Source organism: Theropithecus gelada, chromosome 2 (genome assembly GCF_003255815.1).
Source record: "Theropithecus gelada isolate Dixy chromosome 2, Tgel_1.0, whole genome shotgun sequence".
In the NCBI taxonomy this organism is placed as follows: Eukaryota; Metazoa; Chordata; class Mammalia; order Primates; family Cercopithecidae; genus Theropithecus; species Theropithecus gelada.
In genome coordinates this window covers 65834381-65850317 of record NC_037669.1, presented here as the reverse complement: position 1 = coordinate 65850317, position 15937 = coordinate 65834381, and the positions used below count along the sequence as shown (strand labels likewise).

The window sequence follows — 15937 nt, the reverse complement described above, 5'->3', positions numbered from 1 at the left end:
AGACGGGCATAATTCTCCTTCTCATTGGCATCCCATAGATATAGGACTTCACCATAGGACTTCTCTCAACCAATGGAATGTGGATAAAAGGGAAATAGGCCACCCCAAGTGGCAGCTATAAAAGTCATTGAAGACCATCCTGGCTAACACGGTGAAACCCCGTCTCTACTAAAAAATACAAAAAACTAGCCGGGCGAGGTGGCGGGCGCCTGTAGTCCCAGCTACCCGGGAGGCTGAGGCAGGAGAATGGCGTAAACCCGGGAGGCGGAGCTTGCAGTGAGCTGAGATCTGGCCACTGCACTCCAGCCTGGGCAACAGAGCGAGACTCTGTCTCAAAAAAAAAAAAAAAAAAAAAAAAAAAAGTCATTGAAGAATATGGTTTGCTTTCCTCTCTTTTCTCTTTGCCATGAGATTGCCATGTCCCAGAGATTGGCTCCTCCATCATTCTGGGTTCAGGAGTGGAGAAACAATGGATCAGATCTGAATCTCACTCATGATGAACATATAGTATGAGTTGAAAAAAAAAAGTATACTTTTAGGCCACTGAGGTTTGGGGGTTTCAGGTATCTCAGCCTGGACTAGCCTAATCTGATATAGCTATTAACCAGTAGTTTAGATAGCTCTGAAGCAACACAACGAACTTTTGTAAAGGTATGGAGTCAAGTAATGAAGTAGGAATGAGCAGGGGATAGTTGATAGTGTAACTTCTGGGACTTCTAATTTTACTTTTTGTATTTGAACCTGTGTGGAAGTGCAACCCAGAATAGGATGATTGAGTTCCAAATTTTATTGGACCTAAACTGGTAAGGAGTCTACATTTTGAAATTCTTTGGAAATCATTTGTCAACATTCATATCATACAGGTTTTTCCTGTCAACCTCTACCGTTGGCGGCATGCTAAATTAGAAAAAACTGGGACAAAACTAATCCTAGTAAAATGATGATATATCACTATATTTAAATCACAACACTAATTGAGAGGATACACATAATCATTTCAGTAATTTTAAGTGTTACATAATGAAATAACTTTCTCTTGAGACGTTTTTATTATTGTTGTTCCTTAAGCACCCATCATGATCCTCTGCGCACCTGATTTTCAGACTCCTCAACATCAGCTTCATAGATTTTACTTACTCTGCAGATACTTGCCTGAAAACAAGTGATTACTATCATATAACCATGATTAGATGAAGCTGGGAAGCTGGGAATATAAGATATGTCTATCCACAGGAAAAATGGCTAAATAAATTGTGGTGTTCATCACAATGGAGTATCATCCATGGGCAGTTACGATACAGTATACAGGTAACCAAATACACAGCACAACCTCCACTGCATAAGAGAAACTATTCATAGAACAGAAGTCTGGAAGGAAAGACAAATGATATTAATCATGGTATTTCTGAGTGATAGGATTATGAGTGAATTTTATTTTTTCTCTATAGATTTTTTTCCCCCAAATTTTCTACAATAAATGTTTTCCTTTATATAATACAAAGTAGAGGTTGTTAAAAAAAAGAATATTATTGCCTGGAGTTTTCAATGGTGATGTCTCACAGTGGTAACAGTGAAGCTGGCATTTACTTTCAAAATCTGAAATTTTAAGAGCATATGTTTGCTGTGATTAATTATACAAAACTCAGTATGTTTCTCAACTCTTTTTCTTGGCCACCTGATGGTAATGAGATGACTTACATGATAAAAAGTTGTTATAACTGTAGCTAGAAGTTACACTTTGCACTTAGACTTCACTTGAGATGATTATTAACATTTGTAACTAAGCTGCTTAAACATGTGGCATTGTGCAACAATCATGTAATCAAAAGCAAAAGCCAATTATGTGCCCCCCCACAATAATAAGATACAGTTGTTTTGGAATCACTGAAAACTTTTATAAATGGATCTAATTTCATATCAAAAGAAATTGACACCATGTTTTAAAACACAAAAAAATCATCTACTTTTTAACTCATCTGAAACCCAACCTAGAATACCACGGTAGGTCTTTCTTTGATTTTTGGCTTTCAATGTCTGGGAATTTCCTTGATCAAAAGTTCTCCTTTGGATAATAAAAATATGTGAGATTATAAACTATAAGGAGAACATTTACAATTGTCTAGAGCAGGGGTGTCCAATCTTTTGGCTTCCCTGGGCCACAATGGAAGAAGAACAATTGTTTTGGGCTGCTCATAAAATGCACTAACACTAACGATAGCTGATGAGCTTAAAAAAGAATCGCAAAATAATCTGATAATGTTTTAAGAAAGTTTACGGATGGGTGTTGGGCTGCATTCAAAGCTGTCCTGAGCCACATGTGGCTCACTGGCTGTGGGTTGGATAATCTTGGTCTAGATGATTCACAGGCAAGTGGGGCAGATTTTCAAAAAAGTGCCAAAGCTCTTACAAAATAAAGTTCATAAGTTTTACACATTTAGTCAGAGTTTCTCCTGATTCTTTATTAGTAGAAGCTTCCTGGTTGAACACTAGTAAAGTTCAATATTATACTGTTATGTTTCTTCAGAGTTTACAAAACCAGAAATGACTTTGCTGAAGCCCATAGACAGGGGGAAAAAAACCTCCTAAATCTGAGGAATGTACATTAATTGGCTTGTATTCCATCACATGTGTGATGTGTGGTATATCATATACAAATATGATTAGGTCACATGCACTAAATCTGAGGAATGCACATTAATAGGCTTGTGTTCCCTCATATGTGTGATTTGTGGTGTATCATATACAAACATGATTACTTCACATGCACTGTGGGATGTCATGCACAGAAAAGTCAACAAATAGCATTCAGTCACCTGCAGGAAAATTTGCTTTTAATCTTCCCATGGCTTGAAGAGAAAGTTAGATTTGGGGGCTAGAAGGTCTTTAATATCCCCTCTATACTAACATCACAAAGAGGGAACAGGTCTGGAGAATTCTATAGGCAAGAATATGTTCCTAGTATTTAAAAAGGAGGGTGGTCTAGTTTTCACTGTACTTACTATTATTAAACTTATTATTTGGTTAACATCTATTTATGGTAATGATACTGGTTCTCCATTTCTCAGATAAAAAGCTAGTTTCCATTTTTCAAAATTTATCTAAGTAAAAATAGAAGGTCAATTTTTAAGAAAAAAAATAGTAGGTATATATTAATAGAAAAGGTTGGGAAAAATTGGCAAAATAGGTGGATCACATATGAAATTTGGGAAATTTTGCAATAATATGTATCCTGAGCCAAAACCTAGACTGGACAATTATACAATTAAGTCATATATATATAAAATTTTAGAACTTCCAAATTCTGTGTTTGAGGTAGGAATAGTCATTTAATAAAAACCTTCTGAAATATTCAGACTCATTCTTTCAGTGCTTGCCTTATTCACATTTCCCTTTCACTTCCCCAAGACACACCTACTTGGAACAGATCATGGCAAATGGGAGGCAGGAGTAGACTGCAGCTCCGACTCGGATGGACAGAGCAGCGTGTGGAGGCTTGCACTGTGGAATTTTCGCTCCAGAACTACTGCAGGAATAAAACAGGAAACCCAAGAGGACCCACAGACCCTCTGAAGGAGGTGGATTGCTTCTGCAAGACCCAGGAGACACCCCAAATATTGTGAGTGCTCAAACTGTGGAAGTGGGAAAGGGAGGTCCTCCACCCCCAAACACACACCCCTACTGGGGAAACTGAAGGTCTAGTTTATGGGAGAAGATTCCGACCTTACCTGGAGCTGAAAGCTGAGTCAATTTAGCAGCTGAGTGAAATACAGGGGTAGAAGAAGCAGCGGGAAAGGCCCTGTGAGTTCACGGGTCCCCAAGCAAGCCACTCCTGCCTGGCATCACGGGGATCCTTCAGGAGGGTGACCAGAGGCACGAGGAAAACACCACAACGAGAAGGAAACCTCCAGTTCAACTTTGTAACAATTTGAACTGCTTGAGAAGCCTCCTGGCTAGAACTTGGGGGAGGCAGTAAATCTGGCATGCAGACTTGACAGGTGGGGGAAGAATTAGAGCCCTTTTCTTTCCCAGCTGGGAGGTGGGTAGCCTGGGGAAACTTCTCAGCCCTGCCTGCCCACTGCCTGGAAATAGACTTGTTTGCTGTCAGTGGGGGTATGGTGGGAGTGAGACTGGCTCTTCGGATTGCGTGGGAGCTAGGTGAGGCCTGTGACTGCTGGCTTTCCTTCATTTCTCTGACAACCTGTGTGACTCTGCAGAGGCATCCATAATCCTCCTCGGTACATAACTCCATTGACCTGGGAGCCTCACCCCTATCCCCACAGCAGCTACAGCAAGACCTGCCCAAGGAGAGTCTGAGGTCAGACACACCTAGTCCTGCCCCCACCTCATGGTCCTTCCCTACCCACCCTGGTAGCTGAACACAAAGGGCATATACTCTTGGGAGGTCTAGGCCCCAGCCCACCAACTGTTCCTCTCCATACTGCCACAGCTGATGCTCTCTGGAAAGCACCACCTCCCAGCAGGAGGCCAACCAGCACAAAAATAGAGCATTAAACCACCAAAGCTAAGAGCCTTACAGAGTCCATTTCACAGCCCTGCCACCTCCACTGGAACAGGTGCTGGTATCCATGGCTGAGAAACTCATAGACAGTTTACATCACAGGACTCTGTGCAGACAAACCCCAGTATAAGCCCGAGCCTGGTAGACATGTTGGGTGACTAGACCCAGAAGAGAGATAATAATCACTACAGGTTGGCTCTCAGAAAGTCACATCCATAGGAGAAGGGGGAGAGTACTACCAAGGGAACACACCGTGGGACAAAAGAATCTGAACAACAGCCTTCAGCCCTAGACCTTCCCTCCGACAGAGGCTACCCAAATGAGAAGGAACCAGAAAACCAACTCTGGTAATATGACAAAACAAGGCTCTTTAACACCCCCCAAAAATCACACTAGCTCACCAGCAATGGATCCAAACAAAGAAGAAATCCCCAATTTACCAGAAAAATAATTCAGGAGGTTAGTTATTAAGTGAATCAGGGAGGCACCAGAGAAAAGTGAAGCCCAATGCAAGGAAATCCAAAAAATGATACAAGAAGTGAAGGAAGAAATACTCAATGAAATACAGAGCATAAATACAAAAAATGAAAACTTCCAGAAACACTGGACACATGTATAGAAATGCAAAATGCTCTGGGAAGTCTCAGCAATAGGATTGAACAAGTATAAGAAAGAAATTCAGAGCTTGAAGACAAGGTCCTCAAATTAACCCAATCCAACAAGCACAAAGAAAAAAGAATAAGAAAATATGAATGTCTCCAAGAAGTCTGGGATTATGTTAAACAACCAAACTTAAGAATAATCAGCATTCCTAGGAATAGAAATCTAAAAGTTTGGAAAACATATTTGGGGGAATAATCAAGGAAAACTTCCCCAGCCTTGCAAGAGACATAGACATCCAAATACAAGAAGCAGAAACAACACCTGAAAAATTCATCATAAAAAGATCATTGCCTAGGCACATTGTCATCAGGTTATCTAAAGTTAAGAGGAAGGAAAGAATCTTAAGAGCTGTAAGACAAAAGCACCAGGTAACCTATAAATGAAAACCTATCAGATTAACAGCAGATTTCTTAGCAGAAACCCTACAAGCTAGAAGGGACTGTGGCCCAATCTTCAGCCTCCTCAAACAAAACAATGATCAGCCAATAATTTTGTATCCAGCAAAACTAAGCATCATATGAAAGAAAGATACAGTCTTTTTTCAGACAAACAAATGCTGAGAGAATTCTCCACTACCAAATCGCCACTACAAGAACTGCTAAAGAGGACCTCTAAATCTTGAAGCAAATCCTGGAAACACATCAAAACAGAACCTCTTTTAAAGCATAAATAGCAAAGGACTATAAAACAAAAATACAATTTAAAACATAAAAACCAAAACCCAAAAACCAAGGTACACAGGCAACAGATAGCACAATGAATGGAATGGTACCTCACACCTCAATACTAACATTGAATGTAAATGGCCTAAATGCTACACTTAAATGATACAGAACTGCAGAATGGGTAAGAACTCACCAAACAAGTATGTGCTGTCTTCAAGAGACTCACCTAACACATAAGGACTCACATAAAAACTTAAAGTAGGAAAAGGTATTTCATGCAAATAGACATGAAAAGCGAGCAGGAGTAGCTACTTTTATATCAAACAAAAGAAACTTTTATGAAACTGCAGTTAAAAAGATAAAGAGGGACATTATATAATGGTAAAAGGCCTTGTCCAACAGGAAAATATCACAATCCTAAACATATATGCACCTAATACTGGAGCTCCCAAATTTATAGAACAATTACTAATAGACCTAAGAAATGAGATAGATGGACAATAATAGTGGGGGACTTCAATATTCCACTGACAGCACTAGATACTCATCAAGACATAAAGTTAACAAAGAAACAATTGTTTTAAACTATACCTTGGAACAAACGGACTTAACAGATATATACAGAACATTCCATCCAACAACCACAGAATACACATACTATTCAACAGTGAAAGGAACTTTCTCCAAGATAGACCAAATGATATACCATGAAATGAGCTTCGATAAGTTTTAAAAAAATTGAAATTATATCAAGCACTCTCCCAGACCATAGTGGAATAAAACTGGAAATCAACTCCAAAAGAAACTTTTAAACCCATATAAATACATGAAAAGTAACCTGCTCCTGAGTGATCATTGGGTCAAAAACGAAATCAAGATGGAAATTTAAAAAATTCTTCAAATTGAACAACAATACAGACACAACCTATCAAAACCTCTGGGATACAGCAAAGACAGTGCTAACAAAAAAGTTCATTGCTCTAAAAACCTACATAAAAAAGACTGAAAGAGCACAAACTGACAATCTAAGGTCACACCTAAAGGAACTAGAGAAACAAGAACAAACCCAAACCTAGCAGAGGACAGGAAATAACCAAGATCAGAGCAGAACTAAATGAAATTTAAACAACAAAAAAATACAAAAGATTAATGAAACAAAATCTGGTTCTTCAAAAAGATAAATAAAATTGATAGACCACTGGCAAGATTAACTAAGAAAAAGAAGAGAGAAATCCAAATAACCTCACTAAGAAATGATATGGGAGATATTATAACTGACACCACAGAAATACAAAAGATCATTCAAGACAACTAGGAACACCTTTACTCACATAAACTAGAAAACCTAGAAGAGATGGGTAAATTCCTGGAAAGATACAACCCTCTTAGCTTAAATCAGGAAGAATTAGATACCCTGAACAGACCAATAACAAGCAGCAAGACTGAAATGGTAATTAAATAATTACCAACTAAAAAAGTTCAGGAGTAGAAGGATTCACAGCAGAATTCTACCAGACATTCAAAGAAGAATTAGAACCAATCTGGTTTACACTATTCAGCAAGATAAAGAGTGAACCCTCCCTAATTCATTCTATGAAGCCAGCATCACCCTAATACCAACACCAGGAAAAGACATAACCAAACAAGAAAACTACAGACTGATATCCCTGATGAAAATAGATGCTAAAATCCTTAACAAAATACTAGCTAACTGAATCCAACAACATAACAAAAAGATAACCCACCATAATCAAGGAGATTTCACATCAGGGATGCAGGGATGTTTTAAAATACACAAGTCAATAAATGTGATACACCACATAAACAGAAATAAAAACAAAAATCACGATTATCTCAATAGATACAGAAAAAGCGTTCAACAAAATCCAGCATCCCTTTATGATTAAAACTCCAGCAAAATCAGCATACAAGGGACATACGTCAATGTAATAAAAGCCATCTATGACAAACCCACAGCCAAATTATACTGAATAGGGAAAAGTTGAAAGTATTCCCTCTGAGAACTGGAAGAAGATAAGGATGTCTACTCTCACCACTCCTCTTCAGCTGAGTACTGGAAGTCCTAGCCAGAGCAATCAGAGAAGAAAAAGAAATAAAGGGCATCCAAATCAGTAAAGAGGAAGTCAAACTGTCACTGTTTGCTGATGATATGATTGTTTACCTCAAAAACCCTAAAGAATCCTCCAGAAAACTCCTAGAACTGATAAAATAATTCAGCAAAGTTTCCAGATACAAGAATAAGGTACATGAATCAGTAGTTCTTTTAAACACCAACAGCGACCAAGCAGAGAATCAAATCAAGAACTCAACCCCTTTTACAATAGTTGCCAAAAAAAAACAAAAACAAAAACAAAAACAAAACCCACTTATGAATATACCTAACCAGGAGATGAAAGACCTCTACAAGGAAAACTACAAAACACTGCTGCAAGAAATCATAGAAGACACAAACAAATGGAAACACATCCCATGCTCATGGATGGGTAGAATATTGTGAAAATGATCATACTGCTAAAAGCAATCTACAAATTCAATGCAATTCCCATCAAAATACCACCATATTCTTCACCGGATTATAAAAAACAATGCTAAAATTCATATAGAGTCAAAAAAGAGCCCACAGGCAAGACTAAGCAGAAAGAACAAATCTAGAGGCATCACATTACCTGATTTCAAATTATACTATAAGGCCATAGTTACCAAAACAGCATGGTACTGGTACAAAAATAGGCACATAGAACAATGGAGCAGAATAGACAATCCAGAAGTAAACCCAAATACTTACAGCCAACTGATCTTTGACAAAGGAAACAAAAACATAAAGTGGGGAAAGGACCCCCTTTTCCACAAATGGTGCTGGTATTTGGCTAGCCACATGTAGGAGAATGAAACTGGATCCTTATCTCTCACCTTATACAAAAATCAACTCAAGATGGATTAAGAACTTAAATCTAATACCTGCAACTACAAACATTCTAGAAGATAATATTGGAAAAAACCTTGTAGACATTAGCTTAGGCAAGAATTTCATGACCAAGAACCCAAAACAAATGCAATAAAAACAAAGATAAATAGCTGGAACTTAATTAAACTAAAGAGCTTTTGTATGGCAAAAGCAACAGTCAGCAGAGTAAACAGAAAACCTAAAGAGTAGGAGAAAATCTTCACAATTTATTCATCTGACAAAGGACTAATATCCAGAATCTACAATGAACTCAAATCAGCAGGAAAAAAAAAAAACAACAAAAAATCCCATACAAAAGTGGGTGAAGGACATGAACAGACAATTCTCTAAAGAAAACATACAAATGGCCAACAAACATATGAAAAAATGGTCAACACCACTAATGACAGAGAATGCAAATCAAAACCACAATGCAATATCACCTTACTCCTGCAAGAATGGCCATCAATAAAAATAAAAAAACAGTACATGTTGGTGTGGATGCAGTGCTCAGGGAACACTTCTACACTGCTGGTGGAAATGCAAACTAGTACAACCACCGTGGAAAACAGCATGGAGAAAAACAGTGTGGAGATTCCTTAATGAATAAAAGTAGAACTACTATTTGATCCAGCAATCCCACTACTGGGTATCTACCCAGAGGGAAAAAAGTCATTATACGAAAAAGATACTTGCACATGCATGTTTATAGCAGCACAATTCACACTTGTAAAATTGTGGAATCAACCCAAATGTCCATCAATCAACGAGTGGATAAAGAAACTTATATATATATATATATATATTCCATCATATATATATGTGTCATATATGTGTCTCATATATGTCATATATATGTCATATATATATCCATCATATATATATATGGAATATTACTCAGCTATAAAAAGGAATAAATTAATAGCATTCACAGTGACCTGGATGAGACTGTAGACTATTATTCTAAATGAAGTAACTCAGGAATGGAAAACCAAACATCATATGTTCTCACTGATATGTGGTAGCTAAGCTATGAGGATGCAAAGGCATAAGAATGATACAATGGACTTTTGGGACTTGAGGGGCAGGTTGGGAGGGTGGCAAGGGACAGAAGACTACAAATAGGGTGCCGTGTATACTGATTGGGTAATGGGTGCACCAAAATCTCACAAATCACCACTAAAAAACTCATATAACTAAAAACCACCTGTACTCCACTAACCTATGGAAAAATAATAAAATAAAAGTCACAACAATTGAACTCATGGACATAGAGAGTAGAAGGATGATTACCAGGGGCTGGGAAGGGTAGTGAGGGGTTTGGGGTGAGGGGAATAAGTGGAGATTAATGGGGACAAAACATAGAATGAATAAGACCTACTATTTGATAGCATAACGGTGACTATAGTCAATAATAACTGTACATTTTTCTATAACTTAAAGAGTATAATTATATTGTTTGCAATTCAACAGCTAAATGTTTGAGGGAATGGATACTCCATTCTTCCTGATGTGCTTATTTCACATTGCATATCTATATCAAAAGATCTCATGTGGTCCATAAATATACACACCTACAATGTACCCACAAAAATTAAAATACACATTAGAAAAAGTTGAATTAAAAAAAAAAGGCTAAGTATGATGGTTTCCAGCTGCATCCATGTCCCTACAAAGGACACAAACTCATCCTTTTTTATGGCTGCATAGTATTCCATGGTGTATATGTGCCACATTTTCTTAATCCAGTCTGTCACTGATGGACATTTGGGTTGATTCCAAGTCTTTGCTATTGTGAATAGTGCCACAATAAACATACGTGTGCATGTGTCTTTATAGCAGCATGATTTATAATCCTCTGGGTATATACCCAGTAATGGGATGGCTGGGTCATATGGTACATCTAGTTCTAGATCCTTGAGGAATCGCGAGTTATACATGATGTAAATGACGAGTTGATGGGTGCTGACGAGTTGATGGGTGCAGCACAGCAACATGGCACAAGTATACATATGTAACAAACCTGCACGTTATGCACATGTACCCTAGAACTTAAAGTATAATAATAAAAAAAAAAGGGCACACCTACTTGATTTCCTTAAATTCAGGTAACTGATTTTGGCTCCACTTACATGAATGAGCATTTCATTTGGAAAAGCAAAGACTCAAATGCAAAAGTGACTGTATCGTTTGGCATTCTTCTATTTCCCCAAGTAGACTCACACATAATAATTAGCAAAGGTATAAAAATATAGAATCCCCTTGTTCCAGGGGAGTCTGGGCGTGTGTTCCAGGCCAGGCTGGTCCAGTTTTTCTCACAACTGGAAATAACAATTGGTTGTTTACCCAAGATGAATCAATGAGAAGCCTACTTAGCTCTGGGTAGAATAATCAGAAAGAAGCTGCCCACCTTTCCCAGTGTGATTGGCCGAAAGACAACAGTCCTCTTGAGGTGCTGGTGGCAATCTTTCTACCACGAAGAGATAACTTGGTTAGAGTGATGCTGCCATAGAGCAGAGACAGTGATGGAGAGAGTCATTGTTCAACAAATACTTACTGGGCACTGACTACTGACTATGATTACTTAAACACTGGAGCAGAGCTCTGGCAACAGAGCAATGATCAAACCAGGCCATAGCTCTGTTCTGAAGGTGCTGACACTCTGGCTAAGGCAGGACACAACGATGTCCTGGGGACACAATGATGAAGTGAGTAGCCATGAGATATAGTACATGTGGTGGCTCTGAGGCTAGGCACAAGGATAAAGCAGGGAAGGAGACGAGGGTATGCATCAGGAAAGGTGGAGCTGCAGTCAGGTGGCACCCAGGTGATATCTGAGTGACGACCTGGAAGAGACGGGGGAGTGCATTATGGGGGTATCTGTAGGAAGAGCTTTTGAGATACAGGAAACAGTACATGCAGAGGTCCTAAAGTAAAGTGGAAGGAGCAAGGTGGAAAAGAATAGGAAATGAGTTAGCAGAGATTGGGGAGTGGACTGTATAAGCCCTCGTTGGACATTTTAAGGATTTAGCATTTACCTGAAGTGGGATGGGAAGTGACAAAAAGGTCATGAACAGGTAAGTGACATTATCAGGATGTCAAGGCAAAGGCAGAAACAGGATGAACAGTAAGAAGCCATTGCCCTGATCTACAGGAGAGAGTTGGAGGCAGCTTACCCTGGTGTGGCAGCAGTGTAAGATGTGGTATATCCCATTTTTTATTTTTATTATTTTTTTTGAGACAGGGTTTTACTCTGTTGCCCACACTGAAGTGCAGTGGCACAATTATGGTTCACTGCAGCTCTGATGGATCTCCTAAGCTCAAGCAATCCTCCCACCTCAGCCTCCCGAGTAGCTGGGAGTACAGGCACACACCACCACACCCGGTTAATTTTCTTATATTTTTCTCTGTCTCAGTATAGTGAGACAGTGTTATTCTGTTGCCCAGGCTGGTCTTGAACTCCGGGGCTCAAGCAATCATACCACTTTGGCCTCCCAAAGTGTTGGTATTACAAGAATGAGCCCCCATGCCTGGCCAGAAGTGGTAAATTCTTGATAAATGTAGAAGTAAGATTCTGGATCTAGTGTAGGGTATGAGAGAAAATGACTCGAGGGTGACTCTAAGATTTTTGGCTTGAGAAACTGAAACATTGGAGTGGAATTTATGGAAATGGGACTATCACAGAAGAGAGAGGATTTAAATGGGTTGGAAGGAGAACCAACAATTCAGTTTTATTAAATTTGAGATCTTATTACATGATTCTGGTGGAAGTTGTTTGAGTGTCTGGATCCATTCATACTGAATGTCAGAATTACCACTTGACTTGTTTGATTATACAAAGCAGAATATTCATCCTACAGATTATCTCTTGCAAACTCTGAACATAAAATTCTCAATGTTTCTTTTTAGAAACTAATGCAACTTATCATTTTTAAGCCATCTGCAGATTTTCTTCATCAGTCCCTTGAGATGAAAGATGCTGTTAAGAGTTTGCTCTCTTTCAGTGGTAAGTGACAGAAACCCATCTTAGATTACTTAAAGAGACTAATTAGTGTTTAACTTAAAAATGCTTTTAAAAAACTCAAGTATTTGGATATCAAAAAATTAAGTGTTTAATGGAAGCTACAGTACTTGAGAATCCTTGTGTTATTTTACATTAATCAGAAATATCATCTAAAAACTGTACTGATTTAAAGCCTCGCATACAAAATTCCATAATGATGAGTACATGAAACTTGCACATTTTAAGTGAGATGGTAAAGAACTGTAGCGTGTCTTGAATTCGCAGTGTGCAGTCAAGAGGAAGAACATTTGATTAATAATAGTACTTGAGGTTTGGCTTGCTTCTTTAGGTTTCATTCATCTATTCAACATTTAATATGCTGTTCCCATGTGCTGGGTTTGTGCTGGGCACAGTGGCTGGGTAAATAAGACACAGAAGGACTCTTTCCCTGTAAAGTTTAGAATCCATAGAGGAAGAGAGATAGCAAGCAGGTAATCAAAAATGTTATTTTTGCTCTTTATGCCAAGGCAGATGAGTAATTCTCTTCATAGTGATAATCACAAGAGCCTTATCAAAATTTTAAATAGGATTTGCACTTCAACCATGTCAAAGCTCAAGAAGACTATTTAGAGCTACCAGTAACAATACTATTAATGGCTCTAAGAGATTCTGTTTTACTTGTAATTTTGGTACATATTTAAAAATTATTAACATAAAATGTAAAAATTAACATACGTTCTTTATATGCCATTTTAAGATGATTGGGGATTTTAATCATCTATGTGAATTTCCCACCCAACGTAGGAAATTGCCCTTAATAACATCTACAGATGAACCTAAAGACTCTAGTTGAATTGTGGTAACAGCAGAGCATTGTTTTTGAGAGATTTCATTCAGTTGCTGGAATTCCCATGAAACTAAAGCTCCATGAGCAGAGAAGCCATGACAACCTGTGATCATCTTACCCATATCCTAAGCATAGAGCAAAATCACAATAAATAAAGGTATTAAACAAGTGATGAAATTCTAACAATATGGCTGAAAGAGAGGATACCATAGTAGCTAAGACTGTGGATTTGGATGCCCATCCTGTTACTTACTCTGCAATCTCAGTACAGTTATATAACCTCAATATGCCTCAGCTTCCTCCTCTCTAAAGTAAGCATACTAATACCTTCAAGTCATGATATTGCTGTGGGAATTAAGAATCAATACATGAAAATGACTTAGAACCATCACTGGAAATTGCTCAGTAAGTTTCAACCAGAATTATCGGCATCACTGTTATGTGCAAATTTCTACTTTGGATTGGGCATTTATATGCCATCTCTAAACTATAAAGGGATTTTGCTTCTTTTAAAATTTTTCATTCATTCATTGTACATTATCATGACATTCCTATTGATTTCTAATCAGTCTCTTCCTTCTGTCTTACTAATCCACTAAGTTCTTCACTGATTCCACCATGGTGTTACACTGTCTTTTACAATCATAATTTCCTAGCAAGTAATCACATCAATTATTAAGTCAGAGAAAAGAGCCAGATAAACTTGTTTGCATATATTTTTGCAATCAGAATTTTTGATTGATGCTGTATTTGGAATATATAAATAATGATGTATATTTAGACCATATTAATTCAGTAGGAATTGTTGAGAAAACCAAACATATTTAGTAAAGAGTTGTAAATACACAATTTTTTGTTTCTGTATTTCCAAACCCATGTGCTCTTTGATCTAACAGCAACCAAGTGGTATGACAAACAGGTAGATTAGACTTCCTCTAATAATCAGATAAGGATCATGTTAAATGTTACATTAGTCGGTTGCTTACAAATGGGTCTTGCTATAGAAATTCAAAGGGTTTGTCGCTAAACTTGTGCTCTGCAATTGTCACTGTACTAGCCAATTGTTAGCCACACTGTTTTTCTATAGCTAATACAAAGAAGATAAACATACAAACTTCTCTAATCAAATTTACACTGGTTAATTAACATCTAAAGTAGTAGAATTATGTCTTACATTACTTTAAGTTAGCCTAAAAATGCTAGTCAATCATATTCAATTTTATATTATTGGAGTTCTTTGCAATTGTAGACAAAAAATGTATGTTTTCAAAAAAATTGGAAATGATATATGGAAACAGAAATGCATCAATGAAATTAGCAACCAAGCATAAAAATTGTCTCATTCTTACATAAAGTTAGTTAAGCAAACATTTTTATTCAATTAAAGAAATTTGAAAATAAATTAAGAAAACAATTTTCTGCAAGTAAAAGTATGGTATTACTGCGCATAAGTCACCTAATCCCTTCAAACCATACTTCTATCACCTTTAAAATAGAGATAATAATGGCACCTACTGCTTGGGAGTAGTTATGAGGATTAAATGTGGGAATGAGCATAAATTACTTGGGACACAATGTTTTCAATCACTATTAGCTATGATGAGGGCAATGACAACAGCAACTCAAACATTTGCATTGTGAGTAAGCACCAATAAAACAATAAAACACAATGCTGAAATGTATACTATGCTATTAGATTAACTGAAATACGTGTGGAACATTCCCAAATTGTAAATCACTGACTTTCTTGTAGACTAATATAATTGTAACTCATGATTGCAGCTGGCAAATTTACCTGTGAATACACAGCTAACAAAAACTCAGCTTTGAAGGCAACACTGACAACTCTGGTTAGATTTGTCAGAGTATCAACACATTCACAGGACCATCATCTTCTGCTGATAACCATTTAATGTACATTGCCATTTTTTGAATGATGTAGAAAAGAAAGGTAAAGAAGGAAAAATCACTCCTGATTCTTCGGCATTAATTTTAACTTATTCATGCTTATCAGAAATCCTCAAACTTTGGGAAACTAAAAATACATGAATGTAAACCCAACTAAGCTTACCATATTTTAAAAGAAAAGGGGATAGATTTAACCTAACACCCCACATTAAGATTTTTTCAAAAGGTGCATATTCATTTTCACAGGGAGTCTCTACCTAAAGATTTAAGGATATCATGAAGACAAGGGTATGTGTGGCTCTGAGTTTTAAGGTTTTGGAGTTAGGCTTTTTTTTTTTTTTTTTTTTTTTTTTTTTTAAGGGTTTTG

At 37.4% G+C, this 15937-nt stretch overlaps 1 protein-coding gene across 2 annotated transcripts in view; it reads right to left on the bottom strand.

The window, feature by feature from the left end:
* The window catches only part of CNTN3 (contactin 3), a 339179-nt gene that overhangs the window by 7675 nt on the left and 315567 nt on the right, over positions 1 to 15937 (bottom strand). The gene's annotated exons all lie outside the window — the stretch shown is intronic.